At 40.4% G+C, this 10,423-nt stretch overlaps 1 non-coding gene across 1 annotated transcript; it reads left to right on the top strand.

Annotated features, from left to right (window-relative positions):
• The first annotated feature begins 6,240 nt into the window (after nucleotides 1–6,240).
• LOC113459195 (U6atac minor spliceosomal RNA) lies at nucleotides 6,241–6,366 on the top strand. Its single transcript, XR_003380192.1, has one exon. It is a non-coding gene; the product is annotated as a U6atac minor spliceosomal RNA (small nuclear RNA).
• The last annotated feature ends 4,057 nt before the right edge of the window (nucleotides 6,367–10,423 follow it).

The following is a 10,423-nucleotide window of genomic DNA, read 5'->3' on the forward strand; positions in this document are numbered from 1 at the left end:
CAGTTTTACTTGGAAAAAAATGGGTGCTACTTTCTCTATCTCCATGGGTGTTTTAGAAACCTTGTATTTGTCTATAGTCCCTGTTTGGAATCTCACCACAATAAGCCTCCTGAAAAGATGGGAGGGCCCCTCATGTAGCCAGGTTTTTTGGTCTGCTCCATTTCCTGGGGCACTTCACTGATCACTACTGGATACTTCCCTCCTGGCTGTCAGGAGGTCAGGTTTTAACATTCAGCAATAATTTTGGTGGTTTGAGTGTGTAACCAAGACCACTCTCATCCTACCTACCTACCTACCTACCTACCTACCTACCTACCTACCTACCTCAGCATTTGAAATTGGAATTTATGAGTTTTTTATGTCTGAAAGTCATATACACCCATATTTAGAGTCTTATCCTCTCAGAGGCTCCTGAGAACCTTTGCCTGGTGCAGATTTCAGTTTCTCACTAGGCACTTTTCAGATGGAAAGAGGTGAAAGCCAAATCTGAACACAAAAAAGCAGCCTAGTTTCTGCATCCAGCTTTAGAGAAGGACAAAATCTACACAGGGGGAATTGCCTATTAGAGTTCAACAATTCATTGGATTTTCATTTTCCATTAACACACACAGCTTAATTGATTTTTGAAACAGTTCATTACAAAAGTATGGTCCTAGGCAGTGTTCCTAGTATACTTTTTATAATGTGGCTGCAGAATGGCTAAAGGGAGATGTAGGCTGTTAAGGCACAGATGTGTTCTCATTGTTTATAATCTTGGAAGCACTTGATGCAGACCCTGCAGGATCTGAACACTGTGGCACCTAGCAACTCAGGAGTGCTTCAGTCCTAGTGTACACTGGCAGGCATTTTATTCAGATGAACAGCGTGCCACTTGAGGTCACGGTTGCTTTGTAAATCCATACTTAGGAGCTCTACTGAACTCTGTAAAATTATACCAGACCAAAATATTCTTTTTCATGGGGAAAAAAACTAAAGACGAGCCTGATGTCTTATCTTATTTTACCCTCAGTTACTTGCTGTGTTTAATACAAAGTTATTAGCTGCCTAACACTGAGACTTGTCTATCCTTTTTCTTCTCCTTTTTTTCCCCCCTGAGCAATGCTTGATTGGAGTAGAACAATATTTTAAAAGGAGAGGGAAAAGTCAGATGTTGGCAAATATAACTGAAAATGATCGAGTGAGCCACTGGAAAAGAAGGAAAAGTGTTTTTCGTGCAGAAATTTCTATTACACACTTTTTTTTGCCACCACAAAATGTAGCTAAATGCTTCCATCCGGTGTTTTCCAAAGCAAAGCATAAACAGAACAGTAGGCATGTAAGCTGGTGACCAGATTCTCAGCTGCCATAAATTAGGTCAGTGTAGCTCCACTGCACACAGCAATACTCAGACCATTTATATCCCATTGTGGCACCAGCCTGAAGAACTCTCCCTTCCACACGCTCAATTTCTGATAGAGGCAATAAAAGGAAAAGCACTACGTTAGCACTATGACAAATTTTTTCATATGCCCTACTTTTATCCCTTTGGAGCTTTGTTTGGATGGATTATTGGTAAATGGAACTTGTGTCCTCCATCTGAAAGCCCTCCTGAGGCAGGAGGGAGGGCACAGGGGCAAGGGGCTCTGCAAGTGAGAGCAGTCAGGGCTGTGGCCACAGCTGTTGCCAGCAGCAATGGGCACAGGGGAAGAGAGGCTGGTGAGTAACCCAGTAACCCTGGTGAGTGGCTGGAAGCTCTTGGGTAGGAGATTGAAACAGAGATGCCTGAAAATGGGATAACAGGAAGATGGGGGATTTTATTGCAAGCGAGATCAAAATGACACGATATGGGGATAGAAAAGACAAGTTGAGGTCTTAGAGCCAGGAGATCAGATTTTATAAAAGAACAACTGTGTGAAATGGTAACAGAGTCAGGGATTAGAGCTGTGGTCAGGGATGGGTAATAAAAAAAGCCTTTTCTCAGGCCTGTTAACCCCATATCTGTTAGTACCCTTTTCACTCAGTTAAGTGTTTGAGTTGACGATCTGTGATAATGATGATATCTATTGATCTCCATCCTAGTGTTATGAAAATTTAAGTAGTGTTATGAAAATTTAAAAAAAAACATTCAAGGGCATTTAACCATTTAATTAAAGGGCATTTAATTGAGCAAGAAGGTTTACTAGTCTTTGTGTTCTTTCTTTTAGTAAAAATAAATATTTTATTCTGAGTTTGTCCTAGAAGTCACAAGATTTGAAGAGATCCCAGGGAAAAACTATTTTCACTGGTTTTAAACCTGATGCAGTTCCCTGTTTCTCCACACTGCAAAATTGCAAATTTAGCAACCCAGTGGACAGTCCAAATGAAGCCTGAAGCTCCTCATCAGCAGCCAGTTTCCTTTGGCTTGAGTTTCAGCTATCCAGCTGATGGCTAGCAGTTGCTCCTTCATCTGTTCTTGTTCCCATAGAAACAGAGAGAAAATAGTCAAACTTAGGTAAAGCTTTTTTTCTTGGATTTTTTTTCCTTCTTTCTCTGAAAGAAAGAACAGCAGCAAAGATGTTCATGAAGTGCTGCTTGTTTTCCATGACCTGGGGCTCTTCATCAGTGGAACTGGCAGAAAGTAAGCAGCCAGCTTCAGAACCATAGGATCCTGTGGAAACTACAAGAGGTACAGGCTCAAGTGAAATAGAGACATGGAGATATTTTTTCAGACAAGCATGTTGACTATGAGTCAACAGCAGTACAAGACCAGTAAGAGTTTACCAGATGAAAAAGTAAACAAAAAAGCATGAAAAAACACCTGTAGGTGTGAATTCTTCTCTTTGTAATTTAATAGCATTATTGACTCTAGTAAGAAGCAGACTGTATTTTTTGGGTTTCTTTCATTATTCCATGTGCAGACATGATCAAAACATTTGCTGAAATTGAATTCTTCCTTTTGTTGTAACCATTTTCTGTAAAACTACAGCCTGGTTGATTTGTGAGTGCTTGTGCACACGCTTCTTTTGGGAAATATAGTGCTTTCATTTAATTCTCCTGAGATTATTCTGGCTCTGTAATGGTGCAGAGGAGCAGCAGTTGGCCCAATGAGTGTGTTTTGCACTACACATTCCTGTAAAAATAAGACAAATAAAAATAAGACTTGGCATTTAAATGTGCCAAAAAGGAGAAGAAAGCATCTCTTCCAGGATGGCATCCCTTCTGCCTCAACATTTGTGGGGTTTATTACTACTGTGAGTACCATGTGGCCCTTCAGAAGGACCTTGACAGTGTGGAGGGATGGGAAGAGAAGAAACATCTGAAGTTCAACCAGGACACATGCAGGGTCCTTCACCTGGGCCAGGTCCTTCACCTGGGCAAGGGTAATCCCCTGCACCAGTAGAGGCTGGGGGCAGCCTCTGGGCAGCAGCTCTAGGGACAATGGAGCAGCAATGTGCCCTTGTGGGCAAGAAGGTCAGTGGTATCCTGGAAAGGAATTTGGAAAGTCATTGCCAGCACGGCAAAGGAGGTGATCCTGCGCCTCTGCTCAGCCCTGGTGAGGCATATCTGGAGTGGTGTCTAGTTCCAGGGAGACAATAAAGCCCTGGAGTGGGTCCATTAGAGGGGAACAAAGATGATGAAGGGACTGGAGCATCACCCTCCTCTTTTGTGAGGAAGGGCTGAGAGAGCTGGGCCTGTTCCGTGTCGAGAAGACTGAGAGAGGACCTCATCCTTGTCTATCAGTATCTGAAGGGAGAATCAGAGATCCAGGCTCTGCTCAGTGGTCCTGTTGTTACAGGACAAGGCACACTGGGCAGAACCTGATGCACAGGAAATTCTACCAGAACATGAGGAAGAAGTCCTTTGCTGTGCAGGTGATCGTGCTCTGTAACAGGCTGCCCAGAGAGGTTGTGGAGTCTCCCTGACTGGAGATACACAGGAACCCTCTGGACACAATCCTGTGCCTTGTGCTCTGGGATGGCCCTGCCCACTGTGGCCCCTTCCAACCTTACCCATTCTGTGACCCCGTGATCTTCCTTAGAGGTACATCACATAGGAATGACAGTGCTCCATCTGTCTGCTTCAGACTAGTCACAGAATCATCACAAACGTCCATCATGCCCAAAGGTTAACATTTTTTGGTTCTCTTAGTGAGGCACTGCATGATTGGCTGGACATCCACTTAAAGCCATTCTCCAGAGAGATTTGGGAACAAGCTGGAGAGGTGTCCATTGCAAAAGTTACCACAATGAAAAGCATCATTCTGGGAGCTAGTTTCCATATTGTGACATGATTTCACAATATTTTTGTTGAGTTTTCATGATAACTTACAGTCTTATATATGCATATGCTAATTTCTGTAGTCTTCAAGCTTTAGCAGCCCTGAGGCTTTCTACTGCATCAGATGAGAGAGTAAGCTGAGCAGGGCTAATGTTAAGATTGTCAAGGTAATAAAATGGATACAGAAAACCAAAGCCTCTTGTCTGTTCTTATGAGAAATACCTATTTCCAATAAAATTTTTACATTTTAATGTAGCTAGGAGAGATTTCATTAGTAAGAAACATTTTAGGATTTTAATTTAAGTGTATTGTACTAACAAGAGCATTTAATTTTCTTTCATTATTTTCTTCTTTGCCATTGCAGGCAGCAATTTTACATGTTCTAAGTCAAATAATAGTGCATCCTGCCTCTCCTTAAAATTTGGGGGATAAAAATCTCCAATTTCAGTTTGAAACAGCCAAGAGAGTTAAAAAAATGAAATTTGTTTATTGATTGATTGATTTGTAGGAGACAGATGAACCTAGATTCTCTGCTTTACTATTCTTTTCTTCTTGGTGCCCTTGGTCAAATTCATTCACTTTCCCTCATAGCTGACTCAGAAATGTGAACTCTGAATGTGGACTCAATGTAACTTATTTTTATTCACCAGCTGGGACACAAGCAAGGTAATAAGACAAGCTCTTTCTTCATCAATTGTCTTTCCTGTATCAGAGGTTGTACCTTTTGTGTATAGAAGGTGAAAATGAAAATTACTTACAGAATGTAGGAGTTTATTTTTTAGAGCATCAAAATGAGTAGACAAGATTGAATCAAAGGCCTGTCTAACCCCAGAGGGCCAGAAGAAGTGAATAATTGATGGGGAGAGAATAGTGACAGAGCAGGCATATCATGACAACTCACCCCAGTATATCCTGTTTTCTACAGAGCTACACACACTGCACATTGGTAATTTATATTAAATAAATCCTTGAATGCTACAAAATTCTTGTATTTCAATGCCAACTTCTCCAAGCAAACCTGTCTTGCTTTTTATGCTTATTCAAGCACTTAATACTCCATGGGCAAAGACTTCAAGGTTTAAATGTACATTGCATGAAGGACTAGTGTTTCTTGGGTTTCTTTGCATCTGAATCTTGTCAATATTTTTTGCTGTCTCTCTCAAAAAACGAAGCTCGTGACCTTCACCATAAGAGTCTGGAATACCTTTGCCTTGTGCCCACTGATGAAAAGATCTACTACCCATTTTCTTACCTAGAGCTGCAGTGTAAGAGAAATAGGGACTTAAACTTCAGCAAATCCTATTTAAACCAGAGGCTGAACTGTCTCCATTAATAAATGATGATTTGGGTGAAGATAAAATAACTACTAGAAAATCAATATTTAGTTATTATCCAAGTGTACAGGCTGTTTCTATCTCTTTTCACATGAAATTACATAGTAATACATTCAGCATTTTGCTGATTGGCTTTTCACCAGCAAATCATTTCTTATAAAAAGCAAGCAATAGCCCAGCTATCAGCATGAGGCAGGCATCATGCATCTCATTATCTGAGACACAAGAATCTAACAGGGAAATACTGCTGCTTCCAAATCATTCCTCTGCTGTCTGGATTTAGTAGTGTTGCTGTGAATATGCTTGTGGTGCTTTTGAAGGGTGTTGGGCTGACATCAAGAGATGGCTGAAAACAGAACTTGTCTTCTGCACCCCCAGAAGACAAGGAAGATCAGGAAGAGCAGTGACAGTAGGCACATGTCAGTCAGACTGATGCTACATGCTACTGATTATATGCCATTTTTCATAATCCAGGTTTCTCTGTGCCTTTCAGTAGAACTTTTGATTGCAGAAGTGAAGGTATAAGATGTGTGCTCATCCACTCAAACCTCAAGGAGACATCTGGCAGGTTTGAAGTAGGTGGTAGAAGCAGGACAAGGTTTATTCACTTGGATGTCTGGTTTTATGAATTAGGGATGTTTGGTAATTCTGAACTATGACCTTTTTTTGAGTGTTGTATGAAAGGAGAGAAGATCAGCGCTCCCCTTGAAAAGGATGGAGGAGGTCCTTGTGGCCTGTACAAAATGCATGCAGTTAAGGCGCTGCCACCTATTTTGTGGCATCTAAACCTGTTTAACCCAAAGAGCAGCATAAGCTGTGTCAGGGGAGGTTTGGGTTGGGCATTAGGAAAAGCTTCTTCACCAGAGGGTGGTTGGGCACTGGAACAGCTCCCCAGGACAGTGGTCACAGCCCCAAACCTGGCAGAGCTCAAGAAGCATTTGGACAATGCTCTCGGGCACAGGGTGTGATTTGGGGTGTCCTGTGCAGGGCCAGGAGTTGGAATCAATGATCCTTGTGGGTCTCTTCCATATCAGAATATTCTCTGATTCTTTGACAAGGCAAAAGGCAGGTATTTAAAGTTGCTGACTGTCCAAATTCCCTGGTTGTTGTTAAAAAATATTTTGGACTATTGAATTGCACAAACATGTCTATTCCAGCACTTGAGGTATAGACACAAATGCATAGAACCCTTACTGTAGGTTACGGAAGACTTCAAAATGCTGTTGTCAGGTGTGCAGCCAGAACTGACTCGAGGTTTCTTTGCAATACAGGTAAAATTCCAGTTTCAGATGTGATCTGGTAAAATTCCTTTCTGCCTTCTTCTTGCAGGTTTTACCCTCCTTCCCCACAATGGGGAACAGAGCTGTGCCCCATTGCCCTGCACTCCCCTGCCTGGCTCTGAGTCCATGCTGTGGGAAGGAAAGCAGCAGGTACTCCTGGCCAGAGTGGGCTCAAAGAGCAGGAGGGAAGGTGCCAAAAGAGCTTCTGGTGAGCTCAGAAGCCCTGCATCCATCCATCCATCCATCCATCCATCCATCCATCCATCCATCCATCCATCCATCCATCCATCCCTTCTGAAGTCTCCCTATGGAGTGCACATGGGAGTTTGGAGTGCAGCAGCAGTGGGAAGGCCGTACAGATTAAGGCTCCTTCTCCCTCAGTGCTGGGCTCTGTACCATACCATGGGCTCCTTCAATATTTCAGATCTTTTTGGGGGTTTATTCACATCCCATATGCACCAAACAGGATGCTAGCTAGCTCATTAATATTCTGCTGTGCTGTGGCTGGATCCTGAAGCTCTCATTCTCATTCTCTTTCTCATTCTCCTGCAACTCTGCTGCATTGCATGAGACAAGCAGCGTAAGCAACAGCTGCTTAGCTCAAACCGCATTATGAAACTTGTAGGCATAAAATGATTAACATAATTTATAAAATCTAAAGAAAATTTAGCCATAGCTAATTTCCCCAGGTGCTCTAGAAATGCCTTTTTCTTGTTTAAGAGGTATATAGGTCAGTCAAGTGTTATCAGTAACTAGCATTTAATGAGAAAGCTAATGCTTTCTCTGCTTCAGTCATCAGTTTTTCTAAAGCTGACTATTCTCAGAAATCTGGGTTGTTTTTTTAAAAGGTATATAAATATACTAACAAGTAGCACAATATACAGTGCAGATGTGCAATCTCTGTCCTCATATTTCATCAGGAGCCTCCTTCACTCCTCCTGCACATAGCACTTGTTCTCTCATTTACTAATTCTTTAAGGACTGACCTGACATTTTCCAGTTTATCATGATTCAAGAGCAGAGCACAGCCAAACTGTTTCAAAAGCACACAGAAGCACAGTTTGTACCTCAGGCCCTCCAATCCTTCTTTGACAGTGTGTATTGAACCAGACTGGGAAAATTACCTGAAATATTCCAGTGCCACATATATTTGAGCAAAAAAGGAGCAGAAGAAGACAACAGTGAGGGAGGAGAGATCTGCCCTTTCCCAAGCACTGGATAAAGTGCCCTGACACACACCTTAATCAGTGTGGGGATGGTCTGGCTTGGTGTTATGGGCATATTGAATTTCTGATTTCTCTGTTCAGTGTCTGGAAGGTCTGTTACCTGTGATAAAGACTCCAGCACTGCTAGGTTGGAAGTCACACAGGGCTCCCTACCTACCTGCAGTCCTGCCTGTAAGGAGTAAAAAACCCCATGGAGTGCATTGAAGATGCTTTCCTTCTGTTAGAGACGCTTAGCAAAATATTTCTGTAGAAAAATGAAAACAGTCACCATCTTCTGCAGCAGCACAAAAGGACAAATCAATTCCAATGATACAGAAGGCAGTGTGGCTCCCCATGGACTTTCTGTTCTCAGAAACAATAAGAAACTTGAAGTAACCAGTGAGCAACAATCAAAGACAATGAAGCAAACACTTCTTGAAAGGATTTATTAAACAGTACTGTCACATCATATGATCATGGTCTTGTCTAGCATGCTTTGTTATCCACTTATTCAATATTTACAAATGTTTGATCTGCAGTGATGGGGAGATTTCCTTCCTTTTTTTTTTTAAAGGTTTTATGGAGTAAATAATTAAATATCTGTGCATGGAAAAGGGCAAAAAATCAAGACACTGAGCAAGTTAAGTGATGAAAAAAAATCAGGTTTGGAATGGATCCCATGTGATTTTCATTTATTCAATGAGTTGAAACAATTATCTTGCAAGACAGTACAGATTCAGTACACAATGCTGCTCAAGAATGACATTGTATTTATAGTGAGCTGGGAAGTATTGTGAGACAGAAATTAGACACATCCTCTTCAAAGCTTGACAAAGGTTAAATTTTGCCAGGGTGTCCTGGCAAAAGAAAAAATAAATGTATGAAACTTATGCAAAAGAGATTTTGCCATTAAGGTAAATGTTTTGCCATTAAGGTAAATTTTTATTATCTGCCACATATTGGTACCATTTCTCCAAAGCAGTAAACAATATGCTATATGCTTCTGATAGGAAAAACACTTATTTAAATGATGCATCTCCAGAAACAAAGTTGTATTCATTTACAGTTATTTTTAATTAGAAATTTTTGCAAGATTTAATTTTAATTTTTTATCATTGATTATATGAGACCACATAGTTTCAAAATGCTGTCCCAGGATCTGCTAAGGTTGCCCAAAGAGGTGTTGAAGAAGTCCACTATTAACAGAGAGAACAGCATTCTTCAGTCTCAGACAATAAAAGCAAAATGCAATGGACAAAATCATTTGATTAAAATATCAAAGTTGTCAGTAGCTATGAATGAAACTGGATTAAAGGCATATAATGTCTAGGAAGAACTGATTAAAATGGCAGATTGTAAATCCATTGAAAGATGAATTTCTTGCACAGATCTGTGACTGCAGCTGCAGAAGGACTAAAGGACACAGATTCAGCCTGTGACAGGCACACAGAAGCATCAGGGGGTGTAAAAATGCAAACAGCCAGGGCTGGGGCTGAGCAGAAAGTGCCACTGACAAGAGAAAACTTCTGAGGAAGTTAAAAAAAGCTTCTTTTTCTAAGACTTCTGAAACCTTCCCAAGTTCTCAAAAGCAAGTGGCAAAACTTTCTAAAACATCTAAAATTACTTTTTAAAATTAAAAATTATGAACTATCTTTCTGGGGCATTTTGGTTTTTCCTTGTTCCAGTAATATGTTATGGTAGATTCCTAACCTTATTTTGATATCAGAAATATGGAATTCTACCAGAATATGGAATAACTGGGAAAGTTGTCCGGTTGGGCTTTGAAAACCTGTAGGAAGACTCCATTTTCCTCTGAGAATCACATGAGAGTAAAGCAAAAGGATAACAAGAGCTGGCTACAGTAGAAATGCATTTATTAGACAGAAGGAGGACTAGAATAAAATAGTGTTAAGAGTATATGCTTTATAGGGGAAAGACCAAAAGTAAAGAAAGTGTGGAAAGAGATTCACTGCTTATCAAGCTGGGAGGAAGATAAAATGTGAAAACAATTGAGTGTCTGAAAGATTAGAGTATTGTCAATATTAAGAATGTGGATTAAAAAGATTAGCATAATTGACACTAATTTCACATTGTGTAAATTTGGAGTGTAAAGAATTTCAAGAGGCTATAAATGGTAAACCAGTGCTGTTAAAAGAAAAAGCATTGTCTTTCTGCCTATGTTTACTTTTCAAATAGGTTACATCAAGACATTTTCAGTGAAACACTGAGATTTTGATTAAAGCAATTTTTATAAGCTGAGGTAATTTTCTATTAAAAGAAAAAATCTAATTTTCACTGAAAACAACCTTGGGCTTTCATTATTTACAATGAAAATTATACAGCCTCTTCAGAAAAAGAGACATATTCT

This window comes from Zonotrichia albicollis, chromosome 5 (assembly GCF_047830755.1).
Source record: "Zonotrichia albicollis isolate bZonAlb1 chromosome 5, bZonAlb1.hap1, whole genome shotgun sequence".
Taxonomy (NCBI): domain Eukaryota; kingdom Metazoa; phylum Chordata; class Aves; order Passeriformes; family Passerellidae; genus Zonotrichia; species Zonotrichia albicollis.